At 43.7% G+C, this 26,804-nt stretch overlaps 1 pseudogene; it reads right to left on the bottom strand.

Annotated features, from left to right (window-relative positions):
* Nucleotides 1-10,729: 10,729 nt before the first annotated feature.
* On the bottom strand, nt 10,730-23,484 carry LOC105535757 (annotated as a pseudogene).
* Nucleotides 23,485-26,804: the final 3,320 nt, after the last annotated feature.

Below are 26,804 nucleotides of genomic sequence, written 5' to 3'. Positions count from 1 at the left end.
AGGCCTCTTGGAGGACTCTGGGCTTTGCAGGTGGGCAGAATATCAATAGGCAGATAGGACTAGATAGCTTTGGGAGTCAGGGTTCCAGGGCTTTCCACGCTGTCCATGTCACACAGTGGCCACGCCTGGCTCGTTACCTTTGAGCTGTGGCATCTTTGCTCAGCTGCCCCCTCTACCTAAAACCCCTTCTCTGGAGATATTGTCTTCATCAATCAAGACCCAGTGCTGGCATCACTTCCTCCAGGATTACTGCTTCACCTCTACCAGATAGAACGAACTGGATTTTTCCCTCTGTGGTGACATAGCCCTTTATTAAGCTGTATATAGTACTGGCCACCTCATTTTATTTGGATCTGTAGACCATCCGTCTTCCTCCTTTGGGCGGATAGCACCTTGATGGCGCGATTGGGCATGGGCCATGTCATGTCCCTAAAAACGTGTGTGGCCCCAGCCCGTGGAAGGCATCAGCCAGTGGTTGTGAACCTGGCTGGCCTGACAGTGGGAGGAACTGGGATGGGGCAGTGGCTGTCAGTGCTCATCAATATCCTGTGTTCCTCATCCTTCTGGACACACCATTAGATCGTGTTATTGTCTTTTGTCACCGCCTTTGTGTTAGATGTGAGCATGGCATTGATCCTGGCCATGCAATTTGTCACTTTTAGCCTAGTCTAGAAAAATCTTCTCTGCAGGAGCCCTGCTGTCTTCTCCATCTGCTCGCTGAATAGAGAGGGGCATGAGGCGCTCTAGGAGGACAGAGCCACAGATAGCAGAAGTCAATGTCCCTGGTTAGAAACAAGGGGGGGAGGGTGTTCCCTGGTTGGGAACACTTAATTGGCTTTAAGAGACTGAGGCACATGCTTTTTTTTTTTTTTTTTAATTTATATTTCCGTAGTTTTTGGGGGGAACAGGTGGTGTTTGGTTACATAAGGAGGTTCTTTAGTGGTGATTTGTGAGATTTTGGTGCACCCATCACCTGAGCAGTGTACACTGCACACAATTTGTAGTTTTTTTAATCTCTCACCCCCTTCCCACCCTTTCCCCCTGAGTCCCCAAAGTCCATTGTATCATTCTTATGCCTTTGCATCCTCATAGCTTAGCTCCCACTTATGAGTGAGAACATACGATGTTTGGTTTTCAATTCCTGAGTTACTTCACTTAGAATAATACTCTCCAATCCCATCCAGGTTGCCATGAATGCCATGTATCCATTCCTTTTTATGGCTGAGTAGTATTCCAACATACACACACACACACACAGAGCACAGTTTCTTTATCCACTCATTGACTGATGTGCCTTTGGGTTGGTTCCACATTTTTGCAGTTGTGAATTGGGGAGGCAGAAGCATTTAATGGGGGAAAGTTCCTGAAAGTTTGGGATTGCTTTGTTACAGCTGCCAGCCTGACTCAGTTTAACTTCAGTTACTAACACAGAGACGGAGACCGCATCCTAGGGCCTGCAGAAACAGCTCCATCTAGCTGCAAGCGAAGCCCAGACTGTGTAGTTCTGATTCTGGACAACCACATGCCCAGCTAAAAATTTGGCATTGATAGAAAAGAGAATACCAGATATTGGGGCTCCCATAACAGCATCTTCCATAGAGGCTCAGACAGCTCTTTGAGGTTTTAAAAAGTGCTACTTCTCCTAACTGATACGTTCCACTGTTTTCCCCCGACCCTCCAATTAAACCAAGCAGAGCTCATCTCACTGAAAAGCTGTCGAATCAGGATTTTCTTTCTTTTCTATTCTTTTTTTTAAAGCTGTACTGGAGCAAACTTTGAGACATTAACTAAAGTTTCCCGAATCTCCCTCTATCTCCATGACTTGGCACTGCACTCCAGGATCCTCCTAGGGAACTGGACCCACAGGGCTGAAGCAGGCTTCACTTTAGTAAGAAGGCAGATACGGCAAAGATCAACTGAATTTCTAAGTAGGTTTTAAAACAAATTCATGAGCTTGAAATCTAAGGAAATTAAAATGGAAAGATTTTTGAGCCCAAAGAATAAATCCTGAAGGACTCAGAGCATGATTTTTTTTTTTTTTTTTTTTTTTTTAAAGAGATGAGGTCTCACTATGTTGCTCAGGCTGGAATGCAGTGACTATTCACAGGCCCCAGTATAGCACACTACAGGTTGGAACTCCTGGGCTCAAATCATCCTCCTGCCTCAGCCTCCCGAATAGCTGGGGCTGCAAGCACACACCACCATGCCTGGCTGAATTTTATCATGAAAATGATCACAATGGAGATGATTGTGTGATAATGTAAAATCTGTTTTCCTGCTAGAGAGAAAGCATAGACTAGTTGAGGGCATGAAAAGAATTGGTGGTGACCGGATTCAGGCTCAGATCTCTGACTCCTCCTCTTTGGGACAGATTCTCAAGAGACAGGATCATAAGAGCCTCTCCATTGGCTCTCAAATTCTCTGTGCCTAAGATACCCTTGGGGGACTCAATGTATGTTTCCAGGTTCCCGCTGCATGGCCTGACTCAGTGTGTCTGTTGGGAATATGGCAACTTAATTTTAAAATTACTATTCTGATTATGATAGCACCACTGCCTCAGTAAATTCAAAGGGATTCAGGAGCAGCTGTGGCCATAGCAGCAGATGTAGTGAGGCTGGGGCTTAGCCCCACCATCCAATGGGCCAGGCTACCCTTCAGGAAAGATGAGCATAGACCTAAGGCTGCTCTAGGCCAAATGCCTCTCTTTCTCTGAGGACAAGATAATAGCTCCTTGAAACTCATATCACCAAGAAAGTGCGAATAAGGGGGGAAGTGAGCCTTCAAGCCTCTCTCCGGTGCCTCTGCCTTGCTTTATTCCTCGCTTGTCCACCCCCTGCTCTTCCTCTGACCCAGGGCTTGCACTGTAGTCCGGAGGGTGATCTTCCGGCCTCCGTCTTCCATGCCAGATGCTTCCCGCCCTCAAACACTGGACTCCAAGTTCTTCAGCTTCTGGACTCAGTAGGCACAGCAGGCATTTACTCAAAAGAGGAGTAGGCATTTTGAGTAGGCATTTACTTAAAAGAGGGGAAGACAATTCAGAGGTTAGCGAGTTTACTCTGACACGGCAAAATTATGCCGTATTATGCCATCAACGAACATAGCAGCTATGTTCAGTTCAGTGATAAAACAGTACAGAAAGTTCCTTTGTCTTTGTATATCTGAAAGTTTGGTTATGAAATTTAGACCTACCACATGTGGGGTTTAATCTGGAATTTCGATGGAGTGATTTGTTTTTCTCACTCACCCCATATTTTCCTGCTGTGCTAGTTGTTCTATTTATTTATTTATTTATTTATTTATTTATTTATTTATTTATTTAAGACAGAATTTGGCTCTTCCTGCCCAGGGTGAAGTTTAATGGTGCCATCTTGGCTCACTGCAACCTCCACCTCCTGGGTTCAAGCGATTCTCCTGCCTCAACCTCCTGAGTAACTGGGATTACAGACACCTGCCACCATGCCCAGCTAATTTTTTTGTATTTTTGGTAGAAATGGGGTTTCACTATGTTGGCCGGGCTGGTGTCAAACTGTTGACCTCAGGTGATCCACCTGCCTCGGCCTCTTAAAGTGCTGAGATTACAGGTGTGAGCCACCGTGCCCAGCCAAGTTGTTCTATTTAATCAGGACAATTCTGTGTCTATTGCCTTGGGAGGTGTGTGTACTGGGGGAGGGGAATAGAACATGACTCAAAGCAGAAATAAGTTTCCTTGGCTTTATTCTTCTCAAAGCCTATGTCCTTATGGGAATGGTGAGGAGGCCTGGCCACCTTGAGCCAACAGGCTGCCCCACCTCCGTCCCTGCTGTGCCTACTGAGTCCAGAAGCTGAAGAACTTGGAGTCCAGTGTTTGAGGGCGGGAAGCATCTGGCATGGAAGATGGAGGCCGGAAGATCACCCTCCTGACTACAGTGCAAGCCCTGGGTCAGAGGAAAGAGCAGAGGGTGGGCAAGCGAGGAATAAAGCAAGGCAGAGGCACCGGAGAGAGGGGCTGTAGCCATATCAGACCAACCTGGTTCAGTTTTTATGCAACAAAGTTGCGTGTTGTTTTTCAGTTGCTGTGGAGCCCCAGGTTGAAGTTCAAGTAACCTGAGCATGCTCAGGTGAACCAAGCGTGCAACCATGGGTGGAACCTAAGTGCTCAGACTGAGCAGTGGGGACCGAATTAAGCAGCGAACACTGCAGGCAGGATCCAGGATCCAATCAGATTGGACCCTGATGCCACCTCATGGCAGGATTCAGTCAGATCATGCCTCCCAGCATCATCTCATTGCAAGATCCAATCAGATCATGCCTCATTACCCTATGCTTTTAAAACCCATTGCAGCCCCCAGCTTATGGAGACAGTTGAGAGCTTCCTCCTCTCTTCTCGTCAGTTGACTCGTAATACATCTTTCTCACTGCAAAAATCCAGTGCTTCAGCGTTACATTTGTTAAGGTGTATTTTATGACCCAGAATATGATCTGTCTTGATGAATGTTCCATGTGAGCTTGAGAAGAATTTGTATTTTGCTGTTGTTGAAAGGATTATTAATAAATGTCAATTAGATTCTGTTGACTGATGGTGCTATTCAGTTTCATTGTGTTCTTACTGATTTTCTGCCTGCTAGACCTATTTTTTATAAAGGGGTGTTGAAGTCTTCAACTATAATCGTGAATTCATCTATTTTTCCTTGCAGTCCTTTCAGTTTTTGCCTCACGTATTTTGACACTCTGTTATTAGGCACATATACATTAAAATTGTTATGTCTTCTTGGAGAATTGACCCCTTTATCATTTGTAATGCCCCTCTTTATTCCTGATAATTTTCTTTGCTCTGAAGTCTGCTTTGTCTGAAATTGATATAACTACTCCAGCTTCCTTTTGATTAGTGTTAGCATAGAATATTGATTAGTAACTTTCTTCATCCTTTTACTTCAACATTTTTTATTATGGCATAATATACACATGAAATTTACCATTTTAACTATTTTAATGTGTACAGTTTAGTGGCATTAGGAATATTCATAGTGTTTGGCAAGTATCACCACTGTCCATTCCCAGAACTTGGAAACAAGAACTCTGAACTCACTGAACTATAACTCCTAATTTCCCTCTCCTCCATCTCCAGCTCCTGGTGGCCTCTATATTACATTCTTTCCCTGTAAATTTCCTATTCTAGCTACCTCATGTAAGTGGAGTCATACAATATTTGTCCTTTTCTCTTTGGCTTATTTCACGTACAACAATGTTTTCAAGGTTTATCCATGTTATAGCATAAATCAGGATTTTCCCCCATTTTTAAGGTTGAATAATATTCCATTGCATGTATACCATGTATTGTTTATCCATTCATCTATTGATGGACATTTGAGTTGTTTCTACCTTTTGGTTATTGTGGATAATGCTGCTATGAACACTGGTATACAAGTATCTGCTTAGCCTCCTGCTTTCATTTCTTTGGGGTATGAATCTAGAGGTGGACTAGATGGGTCATATGGTCATTTTATGTCTAAATTTTGGAGGAACTGCCAAACGATTCCACAGCAGCGGCACCATTTTCATTTCTATCAGCAATGCGCAAGCGTTCCAATCTCACTCTCTCTCTCTCTTTTTTTTTTTTTTTTTTTTTTTGAGATGGAGTTTTGCTCTTGTTGCCCAGGCTGGAGTGCAATGGTGTGATATCAGCTCACTGCAACCTCTGCCTCCTGGATTCAAGCCATTGTCCTGCCTCAGCCTCCTCAATATAGATTATAGGCATGTGCCACCACATCTGGCTAATTTTGTATTTTTAGTAGAGATGGGGTTTTACCATGTTGGTCAGGCTGGTCTCAAACTCCTGACCTCAAGTGATCCGCCTGCCTCAGTCTCCCAAAGTGCTGGGATTACAGGCATGAGCCACCTCACCCGGCTCAATCTCTTTACTTAAAACAATTGTGATAAGAACACTTTATGTGAGATCTACCCTCTTATCAAATTTTTGAGTGTACAATACATTATTGTTGACTCTGGGTACAATGTTATACAGCAGATCTCTACAGCTTGTTCACCTTTCTTGACTAAGACTTCAAGCCTATTGATTAATGACTCCCTATTTCCCCTTCCTCCCAACTCCTGGCAACCACAATTCCACTGTTTGATTCTATGAATTTAACTATTTTAGATACTTCATGTAAGTGGAATCATGCAGTATTTGTCCTTCTGTGACTGGTTTACTTCACTTAGCATAATGTTCTCACGTTTCATCCATAGTGTCATACTGAATTTTCTTCTTTTTTAAGACTGAATAGTATTTCATTGTATGTATGTACTACATTTTAAAATCCATTCATCTGTTGACCATCTTTTCACTTTTAATCTATTTATGTCTTTAATTTGGGTCTCTTGTAGGCAATATATAGTTGGGTCTTGTTTTTTAATTCACTGTGACAGTCTTTTATTTTATTATTTATTTATTTATTTATTTTGAGATGGAGTTTCACTCTGTCACTCAGGCTGGAGTGGAGTGGCATGATCTCGGCTCACTGCAACCTCCGCCTCCTGGGTTCAAGTGATTCTCCTGCCTCAGCCTCCCAGACAGCTGGGACTACAGGCAAAGGCCACCATGCCCAGTTAATTTTTGGATTTTCAGTAAAGACGAGGTCTCACCATGTTTGCCAGGCTGGTCTTGAACTTCTGGCCTCATGTGATCCGCCCACCTCTGCCTCCCAAAGTGCTGGGATTATACATATGAGCCACTGTGCCCAGCCAGTCTTTGCTTTTAATTGGTGTATTTAGACTATTGACATTTAAAGTGATTATTTTTATAGTTGTTTTAATATCTACTGTATTCGTAACTATTTTCGACTCATTGCCTCATTGTCCTTGCTGTTGTTTTTTTCCCACTCTTTTTTCTGCATTATCTGGTTTAATTGAGCATCTTATGATTTCATTATCTTCCCTCTCTTCGCTTATCAATTATACTTTTTTTTTTTTACCTTTTAAATTGGTTGCCCTAGAATTTGCAATATACATTTACAACGAATCCAGTTTTACTTGGAAGTAACATTGAACCACTTCGCAGGTAGTGCAAGTGTAGCTGTGTGCTGTATAATGTGTTTCAGTCAGTGATAGACTGCATATAAAATGGTGCTTCCATAAGAGATTATAATACTGGTGGGTTTTTTTTTTGGACTCTCACTCTGTCACCCAAGTCAGAGTGTAGTGGTGTTATCTCAGCTCATTGCAACCTCCATCTTCTGTGTTCAAGCAATTATCCTGCCTCAGCCTCCTGAGTAGCTGGGATTAGAGGCACCTGCCACCATCATGCCTGTCTAACTTTTGTATTTTTAGTAGAGACGGGGTTTCACCATCTTGGCTGGGCTAGTCTTGAACTGCTGACCTCAAGTGATCCACCCGCCTGGGCCTCTCAAAGTGCTGGGATTACAGACATGAGCCACCGCACCTGGCTGAGATTATAATACTGTATTTTTACTGTACCTTTCTGATGTTGGAGATCTATTTAGATAAACAAATATTTACCATAGTATTACAATTGCCTACAGTATTTAGTACAGCAGCATGCTGTACAGGATTGTAATCCAGGAAAAATAGGCTGTACAATATAGGCTAAGTGTGCCGTAGGCTATACTATATAGGTTTGTATAAGTACACTCTGTGACATTTGCAGAAGGACAAAATCACCTGATGACAGATATCTCAGAGTATGTCCCTGCCATTAAGTGACACCTGACTGTACTTTATAGCAGAGTACACCCAATTCCTCCCTCTTGTCCTTTGTATGATTGCTGTCATTAATTTAACTTATCTATAAGCTATAATCACCAAATACATTATTACTATTATTATTTTGAACAAACTGCTATCTTTTAGATCAACTAAGAATAAGGAAAATAAAAGATTTTATTTACCTTCAATCATTCCTTCTCCATCCTTTCTTGATGTAGATTTGAGCTTCTGACCCATATTGTTTTCCTTCTCTCTGAAAAACTTCTTTTAGTATTTCTTGCAAGGCAGTTCTATTGGAGACAGATTTTCTCAATATTTTTCTGGGAGAGTCTTTATTTCTCCTTTACTTCTGAAAGATAATTTCACTGGTTACAATGTTCTAGATTGATTATTTTTCTTCCAACACTTCAAATATCTCACTCCACTTTATTCTTGCTTGCATTCATTTCAAAAAGAACCTCACTATATTTTTAATCCTAGTTCCTCTGTAGGTAAGGTGTTTTTTTTATTTCGTCTGGCTTCTTTCAAGATTTTCTTTTTGTCTTTGATTTTTTTTTTTTTTTGAGACGGAGTCTTGCTCTGTTGCCCAGGCTGGAGTGCAGTGGCGTGATCTCGGATTTTGGCTCACTACAACCTCCACCTCCTGGGTTCAAGCGATTTTCGTGCCTCAGCCTCCTGAGTAATTGGGATTACAGGCACCCACCACCACGCCCAGCTAACTTTTTTTTTTTTTGTATTTTTAGTAGAGATGGGGTTTCGCCATGTTGACTAAACTGGTTTCGAACTCCTGACCTTAGGTGATCTACCTGCCTCAGCCTCCCAGAGTGCTGGGATTACAGGCGTGAGCCACCACGCCCGGCCTGTCTTTGATTTTCTAGATGTACATTTCTTTGGAATTTATCATGCTTGGTGTATTTATCTTCCTCTGAGCTTCCTGGTTTTGTGGTTTGGTATCTGTCATTAATTTTGGAAAATTTTCATACATTATTACTTCAAATATTTTTTTCTGTCTCTTTCTCTTTTTTTCTGTCTGGTATTCCCATTACATGTTTGTTGCATACATGAGTTTTATTTTTCATTTTTATTTTGCAACTTTATGTGTACATATTTAATTAAAATAGAATAGGCATAAGTCAAAAATAAGAAAAAAAATCAGGATAAAGTGTCACTGTCATTTTGTTTACAAGGAGGAATCAGGAAATGGAACAAATTACCAGAAAAATATTCTAAGACCATCTGAAGTGGCTAGGTTACATAATCTTCAGAGTCAAATGCCAAAGTTAAGTATTATACCACTTAATCCACAAATGAAAAAAAAGAGGAGTCAAAAGTTTATCCTGTTTAGGCCGGGCGTGGTGGCTCACGCCTATAATCCTAGCACTTTGGGAGGCCAAGGTGAGCGGATCGCTTGAGGTCAGCCTGGTCAACATGGTGAAACCCTGTCTCCACAAAAAATAAAAAAATTAGCTGGGCATGGTGCAGCATATCTGTAATCACAGCTACTCGAGAGGCTGAGGCAGAATTGCTTGAGCCCACGAGGCAGAGGTTGCATTGAGCAGAGATTGCGCCATTGCATTCCAGCCTGGGCAGTGGAGTAAGTGAGACATCGTCTAAAAAAAAAAAAAAAAAATTATCCTGTTTACTATAATAATTTTTACATTCAATCTATAGTGCTACTGGCAACTTTTAGAAGAAAGAAATTCCCATTAAGCATTAACCAGAAAATCTCAAATACAACTAAGCAGCTATGCTATGCTATAGCTCATTAAGTATCATTAAACTGTTCTGGGCTAGTGTACATTTCAGGTTAATAGAGAGCCACATTTTGGGTTATAGAAAGGCAACAATAATTATATTTCAGCTTTTAGTCTGGATGCTTAACATAGTTAAGGCGACAGTTCAAGCACATTAAGTGAAGGTAGTTAAGATTTAAGAATAACCATCACCATCTCTTACAACTTACATATACTGTTTAATGCTTACATGGAAGGAAACCAGTGGTGGTTTTTGTTGTTGTTGTTGTTGTAGTTTTGTTTGTTTTTTTGAGACAGAGTCTCACTCTGTTGCTTAGGGTGGCATGCAGTGACTTGATCTTAGCTCACTGCAACCTCCACCTCCTGGGTTCAGGCAATTCTGCTGCCTCAGCCTCCTGAGTAGCTGGGATTACAGGCATGCGCCACCACACCTGGCTAATTTTTGTATTTTTAGTAGAGACAGGTTTTCACCATGTTGGTCATGCTGGTCTTGAACTCCTGACCTCAAGTGATCCTCCCACCTCAGCATCCCAAAGTGCTGGGATACAAGTGTGAGCCACAGCACCTGACCAAAACCAGTATTTTTTGAGATGGAGTCTCACTCTGTCGCCCAGGCTGGAGTGCAGTGGCGCGATCTCGGCTCACTGCAAGCTTTGTCTCCCAGGTTCACGCCATTCTCCTGCCTCAGCCTCCCGAGTAGCTGGGACTACAGGCGCCCGCCACCACACCTGGCTGATTTTTTGTATTTTTGAGTAGAGAAGGGGTTTCACAGCGTTAGCCAGGGTGGTCTCAATCTCCTGACCTCGTGATCTGCCCGCCTTGGTCTCCCAAAGTGCTGGGATTACAGGCGTGAGTCACTGCACATGGCCCAAAACCAGTGTTCTTAATTGGCATTTTATACACACATACACAGAATTAAAAAAAAAAGATCAAAGGCAATCATTCTAAGTGTACTATGGTAGAATGTGTTAAAAATGCAAACATGCCATCAAACTAAAATAACATGAACAGCACTTCTCATGACCTAGGAGAAAGGTGACCGGTTCTCACACGAAGCTAAGCCTGTATCAGTCATCCTAATCAAAATGGCTTATAAAAGTATCAGGTTTCCGGGAGAGAAACTATTCCAGGAAGTCAGTAGATCTCTTGAAAGTTTCACCTCTATAAAACCAGGATGAGGCTACAGCTCTCTTGAAATCTGAACAAGGTATCAGATGAAACAGTAAGATTCCCAGCCATAATGTGACATGGAAAGATCCTCATGCCACGTATGCTCAATCGCTGGCCCCAGAAAACTTCATGTGCAGAATATACAAGTTGCCAAAGAAGGAAACTGGAGACGTTCGGCTACATTTCCGTCGTGTGGTGAATTTTAAACCCTCAGGAATGGTGTGGTCTGTTAGGCTTTTCATGCTTGGTGTCATCCACTTAATATGTTCAAAGATAAAAGCAGACATGATTGTAATAGTAACTAGAGTCCCAGATGTTGACAGTATGTCTACAATTTGAGAGTCTTTCAGTCCAATGACATTCTGTCTGTTGATTTCACAGATGTTATGTGTTGTGAGAAGACCATTTCTGGCTACAGAGCTGTCTTTCACTATGGATATTATTTTTTCTTTCTTTCTATTTTTCTTTTGGAGATGGAGTCTCTGTTGGCCAGGCTGGAGTGCAGTGGTGCAATCTCGTCTCACTGCATCCCCTGCCTCCTGGATTCAAACAATTCTCCTGCCTCAGCCTCCTGAGTAGCTGGGATTACAGGTGTGCACCACCATGCCTGGCTAATTTTAGTAGAGATGGGGTTTCACCACGTTGGCCAGGCTGGTCTCAAACTCCTGATATCAGGTGATCTGCCTGCCTTGACCTGCCAAAGTGCTGGGATTACAGGCATGAGCCACCACGTCTGGCCTATTTTTCCATTTTAAAAGATAAAACCAACATATCCAGTGCTATCCTTATGCATGGTAATTGTCCATTCAAAGGGTCTGTCATGAATGGTTATAGAAATCTTCTCTCCAAAAGCCTGTTTGAGCACCTTGTGTGCTTTATCTGAGCTCCAGCCTGCACAGTTTTCACCATTGATTTGGAGTACTTGGTCCCCAAATCTCAGACCAACCATTGAGTCTGGAGAATTAGCCTTGACTAGCTGAACAAATCTACCATTATCTACTGATTTAAACCTGAGTCCAATTTTTCCATCTTGGTACTTATGGCTTCATGAATTTTCCATCTTGATCCAATGGCTTCATGAATCCCTTGCTGAATTTCTGCTCTACAAATTCCAACATCATTACCAGTTACAGGAGCCATTGTATAGTTCACACTGGAAGGTCTTGCTACCAACTGGCCCTGAATTGGTGCTCCAGAAACCATGGTCATATTTGCATGTATTTCTTCTTCATTTAAACTCAGACCCATGTATCGAGAGAGCTCTGGACATAGTTTGGGATAGTGGTTTCCATCTTGAGAGATGTGAACAGAAGCTTCTGAAAAAATTGCTGGGTTGGCCGGGTTTGCAGAAAAAGCAGTGTATTAATCTGTTCTCACACCGTTAATAAAGACACACATGAGACTTGGTAATTTACAAAGGAAAGAGATTTAATTGACTCACAGTTCCACATGGCTGGAGAGGCCTCACAATCATGGTGGAAGGCAAAGGAGGAGCAAAGTAACGTCTTCTATGGCAACAGGCAAGAGAGCATGTGCAGGGAAACGCTCCTTTATAAAGCCATCAGATCTCATGAGACTTATTCACTATCACAAGAACAGCATGGGAAAGACCCACCCTCCTGATTTAGTTACCTCCCACTGGATCCCTCCCGTGACATGTGGGAATTATGGGAGCTACAATTTGAGATTTGAGTGGGGACACAGCCAAACCATATCAACCAGTTTGAGCCTGAATTATTTTGAGTCTGCCTTCAAGTCTTCAAGAGATGGAGAGAGACATATTTTTGCAGGGTTCTTCTAGACCACAAGGACCCACTTGCCACTGCTGCCTCTGGTCACTCTGCATAAGTAAGTTTTAGATTTCAAGCCTCTCCTTTTGATTATTTCTTAGAGTTTCCATCTCTCTGCCTCCATTCCCCATCTGCTCTTGGATGTCGTCCAACTTTTCCATTAGCGCCTTTAGCATATTAATCAGTTATTTTACATTTCTGGTCTGATAATCCCCAAATCTCTGCCATACATGGGTTTGTGTATGATGTTTGCTTTGTTTCTTCAGAATGTGTTTTTTTGTTTTTTATCATGCCTTGTAATTTTCTGTTGAAAGTCAGATAGGATGTATTGGATAAAAGGAACTGACATAGATTGATCTCTAGTGTGTTTATCTGGCTAGGAGTGAGGCTGTGTTTGCTGTTTGTTGTAGCTGTGGTGTCAGAGACTAAAATTTTCTTGAATGCTTTTGTTTTTATCTCCCGTGATGTCTTGGGTTTTCCTAGAGACTCCTTAAATAGGGTCTTAGGCTTGCAGATTTTTTTTTTTTTGAAACAGAGTCTTGCTCTTGTTGCCCAGGCTGGAGTGCAATGGCACAATCTCGGTTCACTGCAAACTCTGCCTCTCAGGTTTAAGCCACTCTCCTGCCTCAGCCTCCCAAGTAGCTGGGATTACAGGTGCCCATCTCCACACCTGGCTATTTTTTTTTGTATTTTTAGTAGAGATGGGGTTTCACGATGTTGGCCAGGCTGGTCTTGAACTCCTGACCTCAGGTGATCTGGCCCTTGGCCTCCCAAAGTGCTGGGATTACAGCTGTGAGCCACTGCGCCCGGCCAGATGTGTGTGTTTTTTTTTAAAGCTGAAATCCAGTTATTATACAGGGGCCATCTTGATGTGGTGGTGAGGTGTAGGGGTTAGGGAAACATTCTTTACTTTTCTGATTAAGTCTTAGTCTTCTAGTGAGCCTGAGTTGGGTATTTCTCTTCCCCCAGGTCAGTTGGGCTTTGGTAAAACCCCAGTAGGTTAGATAGACTCTGGTAAAGTAGATTCCCTTGAAGGCAGACCTTGTTAAAGAGAACAGAGAGCTCTGGGTGTATTTCAGAGCAGTTACTTCCCCCTCCTCTGCGGGGAGTTAGAGGTTATTTTTCTCTGATCTTCACAGTGGGGACCTGGTGGAATTCCTCAAGGCAAAGCTCACAGGAGCATGGACGCCTCCCTATGACTGGCCCCCTTTGGGGTTTTCAGTTCTCCAGCTCGTTTACACTGAGCCTCCAGCAACTACTGATGCCAGTTCCACACACTACAGCAGATACTGACTCCAGCTGTGCGTGTCTGCTCCCAGTAAGCTGCCATTCTTTGTAATTTTCTATTGCCCCCAGTTTTGGGGACAGAGATGGGCTCTGTGACCTCAGTTCTCTGATGGATCTAAAAGTTGATGATCATTAGTTTGTTCAGCTTTTTTTTCTCGTTGCAAGAGTAGGAGAGATGACATCCAAGTTCTTTACTGGAAGTTGGCATTTTCTTTTTTTTCTTGTTTTTACGTAAATCTAAGTTTGTGGACTGAGATGTGTACCCACCGTAGACTGATCTCTACAAATATTGTTGGAAACTTCTCAGCAGCCATTCAATTCAAAAAAAGAACTCCCAGACCTAGTTTAGAGGAATGTTACTGGAGACCTAGTTTAGAGGATAGTTACAATCCAGACACCAAGAGAGGGTTCTTGGATCTCACTCAAGAAAGAATTTGAGGCAAATCCATAAAGTGAAAGCAAGTTTGTTGAGAAAGTGAAGTAATAAAAGAGTGGCTACTCCACAGGCAGAGCAGCGTGTGGCCTGCTCAGTTGTTTACACTTGTTGTGACTTCTTGATTCTATGCTAAACAAGGGGTGGATTATTCATGAATTCTCCAGGAAAGAGGTGGACAATTCCCAGAACGGAGGGTTTGTCCCCTTTTTAGACCATAGAGGGTAACTTCCTGATGTTGTCATGGCATTTGTAAACTGTCATGGTGCTGGTGGGAGTGTCTCTTAGCATGCTAATACATTGTAATTAGCATATAATGAGCAGTGAGGATGACCAGAGGGCACTTTCTTCACCATCTTGGTTTTGGTGGGCTTTGGCTGGCTTCTTCACTGCATCCTGTTTTATCAGCAAGGTCTTCATGACCTGTATCTTGTGCCAACCTCCTATGACCTAGAATGCCTAACTTCCTGGGAATGCAGCCCAGTAGGTTTCAGCCTCATTTTACCCAGCCCCTATTCAAGATGGAATTGCTCTGGTTTGAACACCTCTGACAGGAACCCAAGGCAAAGGGATAATTAAAGGTTGGACCTCACCTGTGTATGACCAACCATGCCGTAGGGAAAACAGCAGCACAATCTTGAGGTAGAATCTGGGTCTCCTAACACCAACCAGGCTTGCTTGGGTGTAACTGGGAAGTGGAATATTTTAGTGCCTATGACATTCCTTTGTGTCCCAGTGGAGCATAAACAGATTCAATATTTGGCTAAGTGCTGGAAGAGCAGCCCAGGATCCCCTGGCCCTTGCTTTGCATCTGCCTTGATTGATGTGCATAGCGGAAGTGACTTTCATAGGAGAAGCAATTTTGTGTAGGTTCCTGGGAGAAAAGGGAATATGCCCCTTGTTCCCTGGTTAGGACACAGGGGTGATGTCTGAACCCTAGGGAGAGAGTAGGCAAAAGATGAAAAGGTCACGTCCATGAGTACTTTGTGTGCCCCGACAGCAGGAGCAGGCCTGCTTCAGAGCCCAGGTGACAAAGTGCAGATGAGAATAAGGAGAGAGGTGCCAGTGAAGTGTCTTTCCTTTTTTTTTTGTAGGCATCTTGTGGTCGTGGCACAGGTAGGGACAGGTAAGGAAGCACCTGTAGCGTGCTTCCCTGTAGGTAGGGAAGCAAGATGTTTACTGCTGTAAGAGCAAGATGTCCCTATGAGGGGTGCATGGAGAATGTTTCTGAGCTCCTGTGGGGACTGTCTCAGGAGTGTTTACATTTGAGCTGGAAGCTGCTTGTCATGGATGAATTACAGTTCCTTGATGATGACCCTTTGGAGGGTGTGTCAAGTGATGGGGGATATTTTTGAGTAGGCTGACCTTTCCTTCTCTCCATATCCCAGAGTGGTCCTCTTTCCTATCTGTGGGTATTTCTACCTCTGCTCCACACATCCGTAGTCTTGTATAACACCTTGGCTTACAAGTGTTCCTAAAGACCCATCTCTCTTCTGCTGATGACTTCCTGGGGGTATCAGTCCGTTCATCCGTCAAGAATGTGGATGAACAAACAGATACATTACACTTCCAGACTGAAGAGGCTCTTAATAATTGGGCTGGCACCATAAGTCACTATGTTCTATTTAGGTATGGAACTTACCAGAACAGAAAGAAGGGGAGAGGAAGGAGACTTCTTGGTTAGCAGTCTGTTTCTCTTATAAATCAGTATGATCTCTTGAGCAAAAGTTAAAGGGAAAAAGTGGAGGCGACACTGTGACCTGGCCTAGGAAGTCTAGGTTTGAGCCAAGTCAAACACATTTCTCCTCTGTCTTAGCTCTGTGAGTTCAGTTCTGCTTCTCCTAGGGTAACCTCAGGTTACCCTAGGTTACCTTGGGCAATGCCTATGGAAATTGGCTCTAGAAAGGGAAGTAGGAGAATGGCAGAGTTCAGAGTCCACTTATTCTACAGTTCAGGGCCCTCTTTTTTTTTTTTTTTTTTTTTTTTTTTTTTGAGACAGTGTCTTGCTGTTTGCCCAGGAATTCAGTGGTGTGATTATAGCTCACTACAGCCTTCTACTCCTGGGGTCAAGAGATCCTCGCATCTCAGCTTCCCTAGTAGCTGGGACTATAGGCACACTGCCCGGATAATTTTTTAATATTTTTCAGAGATGGGGTCTTGCTGTGTTGCCCTGGCTAGTGTTGAACTTCTGGCCTCAAACAATCCTCCTGCCTCGGCCTCCCAAAGTGTTGGGATTACAGGTGTGAGCCACTGCACTCGGCCTTGTTCAGTACATTTTCAGGGCATCCTGAAAGGCCAGGCCTGGGTCTTGGGCAGCTGTTCAGTAGCATTCCAACTGTGAATGGTCCTGAATGTTTTCATGGCCTTCCGGATGGATCTCTAACATACCCCAGTGCTGGTGCTCCCTGAAGACGTACTGGATCTGCCGGTGCTGAAAAAGAATGCAGCATGTGGTGGCCGCAAGTGATGCCAATCATTCTGAAAAACTTACAGTGCTGTGCCAACCACTGCTTAGGTAATTTATATGACATCTTATTTTGTCCACCTGATTCTAAGCTCCTTGAGGACACGTCTGGTTCATCTCTGTTGGCTGCATAGCCTAAAACCCACGCTGATGCGTCCTGATTTCATTTCCTTCTCGGATGTAGTGAAAGCACTCAAATTATATTGATTGCCTCCTTTTTAGGTTGACAAATAAAACTTTCAAATTCTGTCTGTCCTAGTGTTTCCTTTGTAGGATTGGAAATGATGGTCTTGACAGCGCTGTGGTTAGCGAAGCGTTAATGGCTCACTCTCCTAGGGGAGACACGTCAGTTGATACCACGTACTCTGCATGCAGTTTTCAGAAATGGTGTTTGCTTTTTTCAATGATGGTTGTGTTGCTGCTCTAGATGAACCAGCTTCTAGTCCTGTCTTCACTCAGAGGTAGGTAGGATTCTTTCCCAGGCACCTATAGCCCTGACTAGGATTTACAGGCAGGGGTGAGTCAGCTGACCCAGGAGGATGGCATCCCACAGTCAGGACAGCGAGAGACTCACTGCCACGTGCTGGGTCCCTGCGTTGTCCTGACGTGCCTCCGTGCAGGTAGCACGGCTGAGTCAATGTGCCGTGAGTCACAGGCTGCCGGAGGTGCACTTGAGCCTCACTCCGGCATTGATCTTTTGCAGGGATATATATTGTTAGTGCCCATCAGTTAAGACCTATAAAGGGTAATAATTTACTGACCTCAAGTTTGTCTTCTCTTTGATTTCACCACTTCTGCTCCTTATACAGGAATTGCTTGACCTTGACTTTTCAGGAATGTACCCAATTTTATACTCTTGGTGTCTCCTGGGCTTAGAACCCCTTACCTCCAACCTTGCTCCCTGGCTAACTTCTCCCCTTCCTTCAAAACTCAGCAGAGATGGCACCCCCTTTCTGAAGCAGTCCCGAGTTGCTGGGCAAAGTGAATGCCTGAAGCTGTGTTGAGGGTGGCACTGAGCCCCTGGTTTGGAGCGCCACGTTTCCTTCACTGTCTGCTGAACATTGTAAGGCATCGATTTGGACTTTCCTGGGCTTGCATTCCCAGAGCCTAGTGCAGTGCCTGTTCAGAATATTCTACCGAGACTCTTTTTTGTGTGTGTGTGAAGAGGGAGGAATGTTAAGCCTCACCCAGTCTGATTATACTAAGATCACTTAAATCTTTTTCTGCCTTTGCAGAGTACCCATTGTAGATAGGGTTAGTACCCATGGTTTGGCACTCACTGATTCTGTGGTTGTGGGGTGCCTTGTTTATCTCTTTGGGCAGGATGCCAGTCACTCCAGGGCAGCAGCTGTTCCTCAAATTCCTCTCACATCCTTTAAAGCCTCCCTGTGTGCACTCAAACCACACAATGAACCTTCCTGCCTTTGCCCACAAGCCTGAGAACTCTTCAAAGTGAGACTGTGTCTTACGCATTTTCACTTCCTCCGTCATTTGACACAGTGCCTGGCACGTAATAGATGTTTAATAAATACTTGTGTTTATTGAATAGGAATAGGTAGTAGATTCTAGAGACATAGTGAGCTCAGCTCAAGTTCAGTTGCATCAGGGAAGGCTCCCCCACGCCTCCGGCAGCTCCCTCTCTCTGTGCCTGTGCAACGCTTAGCAGCATGAGCTGCCTTGAAAAGTCTAACCTGGCTTTTCCCGAAAGCAACTCAGCAACGCTCTCCTGGGGCCAGAACTGCTCTAAAACGGGAACAGCTGTGCATATTCTTTGATCGTTAGCAGGAAACGATGTGTCGTGTCTCAAAGCACCTTTTCATGCTGTTTTCTTATTCATTCCACCCAGAAGCCTTTGCCTTAGCAAAGTCAGTCTCATGAGGCGCCATGGAAGTCCAGAGTTGTGTGTAGCTGGGTTTGATTCCTTCCTGGGTTTGATTTCTGGAATCTTCCTAGATTCCTTCCTGGGTTTGAGTTCTGAAAGCCTTGGTTTCTTGAGGCGATTATGTTGTGGGTACTAGAGAGATGCTACTGTCTTTGAGAGAAGGGTAATTACTCAGGATTTGGAAGGAGACAGGAAGCTGTGGGTGCCAGAAATAGAGGAATCTTGTTCTTTTGTATTTGGCAACATACAGCAAGGTGGGAAGACTCCTGAGGGGAATGCCTTTCTGGTGCTAAAAGGAGGCTGGTCCCTAACAGCAGAAGCTGCCATCTTGCGGAAGATTCCTCCGCCCAAGCTTGGCATGGCCGGACTTCGTGGGCCTTGTGAACAGGAGATGTTATCTTGCTGTGTGTGTCTTCTTACAATTTGGGGGGAAGTGTTGACTAGGAGGAGGCACCCACCATTGGGCTTTTCATTATCTCAATAGAATGGTGACTTGGAGTTGACTTTGACTCAAGGAAATAAAGTAAGATGAGGATTTACACACACCTAGATTAGAAAACTAACCTTTATATCTAGTACATATGTACACGTGTAAGGCATCTGGTACAGTCCCTGGGTGCTTCAGGGACTTCATAAAGGTGCATTTCCTTCACCCTTACTTATAAATAATGGTTGAGGCATATTCTTAGATCATTTGAGATACGTCCTTAAAAACCGTTGAGCATTGATCAAAATTTGTTTTGGAAATAAACTTGTTTTTAGTGCCCCAGAGAAGCACGTTGTTGCTTAAAGTGAAGAATCCTTGTTGAAGATGAATTGTGCTAATCTGGATTTTCAGATTTTTTAATTTTTGCAATAACAGATCGATTGAGGAAAGCTCCCTTTTATTTTCTCTGGAAAGCACTGATGGATGTAACTGATGACAGCGTGACCTAGCAGGGCAGTTAATCTGCCCTTAAGAGCAGCTCAGCTCAAAGGGCGGGGTGGGAATCGCCAAGTATGATGGAGGCAAGTCCCAGGGGAAAGAGAGCTCTAATTCGTCAGAATTCCTCTATCTTTATAAGGAAAGCTAATTTCAAATCACTTCCTTCGTTATGACTAAATTTCAGGAAATGAGGATCACATTATTGCAGTGCCAAGAACTGGGCTGAGAGTCACATGCTTTATTATCTGCTCTGATTAATGACTAACCAACCTCGTAAGTTCCCCGCGACACAGGCTAGTGACTGGATGATCATTTCGTTTTATCCACTTCTTAACAGGAGGAAACAGAGAAGTGAGCTAACTTTGTTATTTATACAAAGGTAACACACTTGTGATTTTTCTTTTCTTTTCTCTTCTTTCTTTTTTTTTTTCTTTTTTCTTTTAGACAGAGTCTTGCTCTGTCACCCAGGCTGGAGTGCAGTGGCGTGATCTTGGCTCACTGCAAGCTCCGCCTCCCAGGTTCAACCGATTCTCCTGCCTCAGCCTCCTGAATAGCTGGGACTACAGGTATGCACCACCACATCCAGCTAATTTTTGTATTTGTGGTAGAGGTGGGGTTTCACCACGTTGGTCAGGCTGGTCTCAAACTCCTAACCTCCACCTCCTGGGTTCAAGCAATTCTCATGCCTCAGCCTCCCTACTAGCTAGAGTTACAGGTGCCTGCCACCACACCCAGCTAATTTTTGTATTTTAGCAGAGACAGGGTTTTACCATGTTGGCCAGGCTGGTCTCGAACTCTTGACCTCAGGCAATCCACCTGCCTCGGCCTTCCAAAGTGCTGGGATTACAGGCATAAGCCACCGCGCCTGGCCCATACTTGTGGTTTTTCTATACCTATCTTCCTTTCAGGTGGGAGCCCAAAACAAAAATATGTATATGTGTGTGTGTGTGTATATATATGTATATATATTTGTGTGTGTGTGTGTTTAATGTGATCTTTCTTGGCTTCTGCATTGAGAAAGTCATCTTTGAAATTTAGAAAAACTCTCGGACTGTTGGAAGGCACCTTGGACATGGCATCTCCTCAGTGCCTTCTTTATGCATAGAAAGGGCACTCGAGGTCACAGGATATCACGACTCTTTTGAGATAACAGAGGAGCAGAGGAGAGATGAGAACTCAGGCCTCCTATCATCTGTCCAGTGCATGTGGCTAAGATCAAGCATAGGACTGCCTTTATAAAGCACAAATATTTGTTTGTCAACAACTATTTGTTTATTACTTCATGTTTGTTTCTATCTTCTAAAATTCAACCTAAACTCTTTAATGATTTATGGACTGCTGTAACCTTACAATACTGATAAATATGTATATGCTGTGTGAGGAATACATTGATTTATTTACAAAGGTAGCAGAATTCTAATGCAAAAACAAACAAGAAAAAGAAGAGAAAGAAATAAAGATGTAGACTGGTTTTATTCATAAATAGAGAAGTGAAAATTCTAATAAAAATATGAGCACATGGTGCAATATAGCCACATCCCATCATGAAAAAGTAAGGTTTATTCAAAGAGTGCAATGATGGTTTCATGTTAAAATTTTTATTAGTTTAGGTATTACATAAGCGGGTCCAGTAAAAACAAACAAACAAACAAAAAACTCACGACATCAATGAATGCTTAAATGGCTTTATTTACTCTTGATGAAAATGCAAAAATCAAGGCCGGGTGCAGTGGCTCATGCCTGTAATCCCAGCACTTTGGGAGGCAGAGGTGGGTGGATCACAAGGTCAGGAGTTTGAGACCAGCCTGGCCAACGTAGTGAAACCCCGTCTCTACCAAAAATACAAAAATTAGCTGGGCGTGGTGGTGGGTGCCTGTAATCCCAGCTACTCGGGAGGCTGAGGCAGGAGAATTGCTTGAATCCGGGAGGCGGAGCTTGCAGTGAGTGGAGATGGCACCACTGCATTCCAGCCTGGGCGGCAGAATGAGACACCATCTCAAAAAAAAAAAAAAAAAAAAATCAAGAAAATGAAAAGTAAGTGTTGCTAGTGAGTTCCAGGCAATAGAACAGAATAGGAGTGAAGAGTACCATCTCTTAGCTGAAGCTTCTACGACCTGGGTGCGCCCCACAGTCTCACCTGTGGCTGGCTAGATCCAAATGAAAACAAGAGTGCAGGGGGCGGCAGAGACACAGGATGAAAGGATCCTGGGTCCCTGAGTCACCACGTGGAGACGCCATCAACCCAGAGTGCTGCTTTGATCAGTTTTCTAAGCAAAGAGTTTTAGTGCCCCAGAGACACGCATTGTTTCTTAAAGTGAAGAATCCTTGTTAAAGACCAATTGTGCTAATCTGGATTTTCAGATTTTTACTTATTGCAGTAACAGATAGATTTAAATATTTAGATAGAAAGCTCCCTTTTATTTTCTCTGGAAAGCACTAATGGATGTAACTGATGACAACTTGACCCAGCAGGGCAGTTAGTCTGCCCTTTAGGGAGCAGATCTAAACCTGTGTTACTTGAGACATGATAGATTTGGGGTCATGAGTCCCCACAGCTCAGCCCACTCTAAGAATCCGTCTGTTTTTCTGTACAGCATCACATATTTCTTCTGCGGGCCTACATGCCAGTCCAGCCATCCTCTGTGGGCTACTACTACCATTAGACATTAATTGTATCTAATACGTTATTTTTATCTGTTAGCCACCATGCCTGGCTAGTTTTTTGTAGTTTTAGAAGAAACAGGGTTTCACCATGTTGCCCAGGCTGATCTCAAACTCCTGATCTCAAGTGATCTGCCCTCCTCGACCTCCCAAAGTGCTGGGATTACAGGCGTGAGCCACCATCTCTTACCATTTTAGATTTAAAATGTTAGGATTTTTTTTTTTTTTTTAAAAGTAGAAATGACATCTCACTATGTTGCCCAGGCTGGCCTTGAACTCCTGAGCTCAAGCGATCCTCCTGCCTCGGCCTCGTAAAGTGTTGGGATTATAGGCCTGAGCCACCACACCCAGCCAATTACTAGGTATTCCTACATTTACGAAATTTGTTTTCTTTTCAAGCATGCTTAGCCATTCCTTGCAGTCTCTCATTCCTCCTGCTTGCTTTTAAGCTTCTCATTTATTTCCTTAAGTGCTGAAGTATTGGCAAGTTGAATTCTGCGGCCTGAGGTTTCTGTGTGCTTGCACACAGAGAGCTTTTCTTTCTTTCGTGTTTAAAGATCCTTTTACTATGCGATGCTGACTTTCCTGGTTACTTTATCTGTGGGACTTCTTTAAGGCCTGGTTGAAGCACCTTAATCTCTCTAGAGAATATCTGCTTCTGTCAGTTGCCTGGGAGGGCTACCATCCCTGAACACTTTAAATGTAAATATCCAAACGGGTCTTTTCAGATCGCACAGATAATGTGAATTCAGACCGGAAATCTGTCTGGAATCCGGGTTGAGGTAACAACTTCTAAGGGCAGGTTTTTTCCCTTTCTCCCCAGAGTGCTGAAGTCAAGACAAGCAGGTTTTGTTTCCTTTATTTTTTTTTTGTTTACATTGGGTTAATTTCTCCTTCCTCTTTTTTATTTTTAGAGACAGGGTCTTGCTATGCTGCCCAGGCTAGAGAGCAGAGGCTATTCACAGGTGTGATTAGTGCTCATGGCAGCCTCAAACTCCTGGGCTTAAGTGATCCTCCCGCCTGGGCCTCATGAGTGGCTGGCACACCAGGTGCGCACCACTGCACTCGGCCTTCTTATTCCTCTTATTCTGAGGATTTGCCCTTTGGGCAAAGGAGGTTCCAGTTTTCGGTGATGATTCTAGGCTTTGCCTCCTGTCCCTAGGCCCTATGCATCTATCAAAGCAGAAACTCAGGATTCAAGCTGGCTTGGATATTGCATTGCCTCTCAGAGATGCGTTTGAAAATATCGTGGAATGTGGAATGGTTAAGTGGCATTTTGGGGGCATTTAGTCCTCAGATGGCTGGAAACAGGCCGTTTCTTCAGCTTCTCTCTGGGTTTGTGGGACAGGCCAGAGGCCATCATCACAATGTGGTGGGACAGGCCAGAGGCCATCATCACAATGTGGTGGATGGCCATGGGCTCAGATCAACAAGTAGCTGAAGTTAGGCTTGCCTTTCAAAAATGTAACAGATTTCCCTACATATTAAATATTTTAAAAAGAAACATATGAAAACCCAGAAAGATGAATTAAGATTTGAGATAGTGGAGGAAGGAGATAACACCTTTACTCCGGACACAGAGCCTCTCTTCAACATAATAACTTTTCATCACGACTTCCCCCATGGAAGGCCCTGTCCTGGGCCCTGCAAAGGAGAGCAGGTCTCAGGGACCTGCCAAAGATGTAGACACACTCATGTCTCTTTCATGAGGCTCTTCCAATAGGATGTGAGACAACCAAGTTATGGAGTCATAAGTAGTAACAGGGCAACTTTCTTAGTTCATCAGTGTAATGGTTAATTTTATATATTAACTTCATTGGGCCAATGTGCCCAGATATTTGGTTGAACATTATGCTGAGTGTTTCTGTGAGGGTGTTTTTGGGTGACATAACGTTTCAATTAGTAGACTCTGAGTAAAGCAGGTCACCCTCCCTGATGTGGGTGGGCCTTGTCCAATCAGTTGAAGGCCTCACTGTAATAGAACAAAAGACTGACCTCCCCTGAGCAAAACGGAATCCTCCAGCAGGCAGCCTCCAGGCTCCATCCACAGCATCAGCTCTTCCTGTTTCTACAGCAATGGCCTTGAACCTGAGCTGCAACATCAGCTATCCTGGGTCTCTAGGCTACGGCCCATGTTGCAAATTTTGGATTTGCCAGCCCCCAGAATCCCATGAGCCAATTCATTATAATAAACCACACACACAAACACACATACATGCATGCAGACACATGCATGCATACTACACACACACACACACACACACACACACACACACTCACCCTACTGGTTCTGTTTCTCTGGAGAATGCAATCAGGATGTAGATGGCTACCAGCAGTGGCCCCAAGGAAAGGAAAATTTCTATGTACTGAGAATAAGTTAGGACTATAGACTGGTTTAAGATATCTCGTTCTCTCCCTCCCTTCCTTCCCTCCCTCCCTCCCTCCCTCCCTTCCTCCTTCTCTCCATCCCCTGCCCTTTCTCCCTTTCCTCCTTTCTTTCTGCCACAATGCCATACTTGCCCCACTGTGGCATGATGTGGCCTGTATTGTCTCGATTGAGAATCTGAGGCTCCACAGTCGGGTGCCACAGCCTGTGGTGATGAGAATCCGTGCAGATGCATCCAGTGGGAAAGGTATTGAGGAGTGCCGTGGTTTGAATGGGTCACACAAAGTCCATGTGTTGGAAACTTAGTCCTTAATGCAACAGCGTTGAGAGATGGAACCTTTAAGATGTGATTGGGTTACGAGGGCTCTGTCTCGTGAATGGATTCATGCCATTATTCCAGAAATTGTTGTCCTGGGAGTGATTTTCTCATTAAATAACGAGTTCTGCCCTCTTCCCCATTCCTCTCTCTCACGCTCTTGCTTTCTGCTGTGAGATAACGCAGAGAAAACCTTCATCAGATGCTGGCACCTTCATATGGGACTTCCCAGTCTCCAGAACTGTGAGAATTACATTTCCTTTCTTTATGAATTACCCAGTTTGCGGCATTCTGTTATAGCAGTTTACAATGGATCAAGACAAGGAGAAAGCATCATTGTTTGATTTGGAAGCCACTGACTTCAGAACAGCCTTTTCAATACACTTCACCCACTTCTCTCTAACATGCAGGAAAGGCCAGGTGCAGTGGCTCATGCCCATAATCCCAACACTTAGGGAGGCCGAGGCAGGAGGGTCACCTGAGGTCAGGAGTTCAAGACCAGCCTGGCCAACATGACAAAACCCCATCTCTACTAAAAATACAAAAATTAGCCGGGTGTGGTGGTGGTGTGTGCCTATAATCCCAGTTACTTGGGAGGCTGAGGCAGGAGAATAGCTTGAACCCAGGAGACAGAGATTGTAACGAGCTGAGATCATGCCACTGCACTCCAGCCTGGGTGACAGAGAGAGACTCTGTCTCAAAAAATGAATAAAATAAAATGCAGGGAAGAAAACAGCTTGAGTGTACCTCATTATAGTTAAGACCAGCAAGTACATTTAGACTCCTTTAATTTATTCAGATAATACAAACAGGTGCTAAAGGTGTGTTCTCTTTTTAAAAAACATGTGCTGCCTACAGTGAGGCTTAATGCTAAACTTCCTATTTATTATGCTGTAAGTTAATCTGTTACACCCATGACAGCAAGCATTATTATTAAATCATCACCATGCATCCAGCCAGGACCACGTCTTTGCCTTCTTGATCAGTGTAAATCCTTTTTGTTTCTGGAATCCCCTGGAAAGTCATTTTATAAACATCATTTTAAAGATGCCGGTAGGCCACCCCATACAGTAGTCTTGACAAAATGAAACTAGCCATTTATGAGACACACAAAGAATAGAGGAACAAGTTAAAAGGCACACGGGAAAGTGCCAGCAAGTCCATGGGACTTGTGAGTTGCTCTACAGGACAGACAACCTGATTTCAACAATATACCGCAGATATAAATAAAAGAGAGGGTGGGTGGGATGTCCAGTCTCCATACAAGGACTTGAGGCAGATCCCCAATTACAATGTGAGAAACCTAGTTGGATTCTGATTCAAAAAAATTGTAAAAAATGAAAACCCAAATCTACACATTTGTGACATATATGAGACAAACTAGAAAATTGCATACCAACTAGATTTTTGATGATGGTAAGGCATTATTGGCCATTTTTGGGGTGTAATAAGAATATTATTTTTTGGCTGGGCATGGTGACTCACACCTGTAATCTCAGCACTTTGGGGGGCCGAAGTGTGTGGCATGTGCCTGTAATCCCAGCTACTTGGGAGACTGAGGCAGGAGAATAGCTTGAACCTGGGAGGCAGAGGTCAGGAGTTTGAGACCAGCCTGGGCAACATGGCAAAACCCTGGCTCTACTAAAGACACAAAAATTAGCCAGGCATGGTGGTGCATGCCTGTAATCCCAGCTACTTGGGAAGCTGAGGCAGGAGAATCTCTTGAACCCAGGAGGTGGAGGCTGCAGTGAGCTGAGATTGTGCCATTGCACTCCAGCCTGGGCGACAGAGCAAGACTCCATCCCTGCCCCCCTCCCCACTGCCCCCTGTCAAAAGAGTACTATAATTTTTTTTAAAGAATAACTTTTTAGACATATTGCCATATTTATGGATGAAATATAGGCTGTCTTGGATTTTTGCTTCAAAATCATCAGCAATGGGGGAGAGGACAGTGTAGAAAGAGTCAGATTAGTCGTGAGGTGCTGACTGCAGAGACTGGGTGATGGGTACACCAGCTCATGATACTGTGCTGTTT

This window comes from Mandrillus leucophaeus, unplaced genomic scaffold (genome assembly GCF_000951045.1).
Source record: "Mandrillus leucophaeus isolate KB7577 unplaced genomic scaffold, Mleu.le_1.0 Scaffold15, whole genome shotgun sequence".
Classification (NCBI taxonomy): domain Eukaryota; kingdom Metazoa; phylum Chordata; class Mammalia; order Primates; family Cercopithecidae; genus Mandrillus; species Mandrillus leucophaeus.
This window is presented reverse-complemented; position numbering and strand designations above follow the sequence as displayed.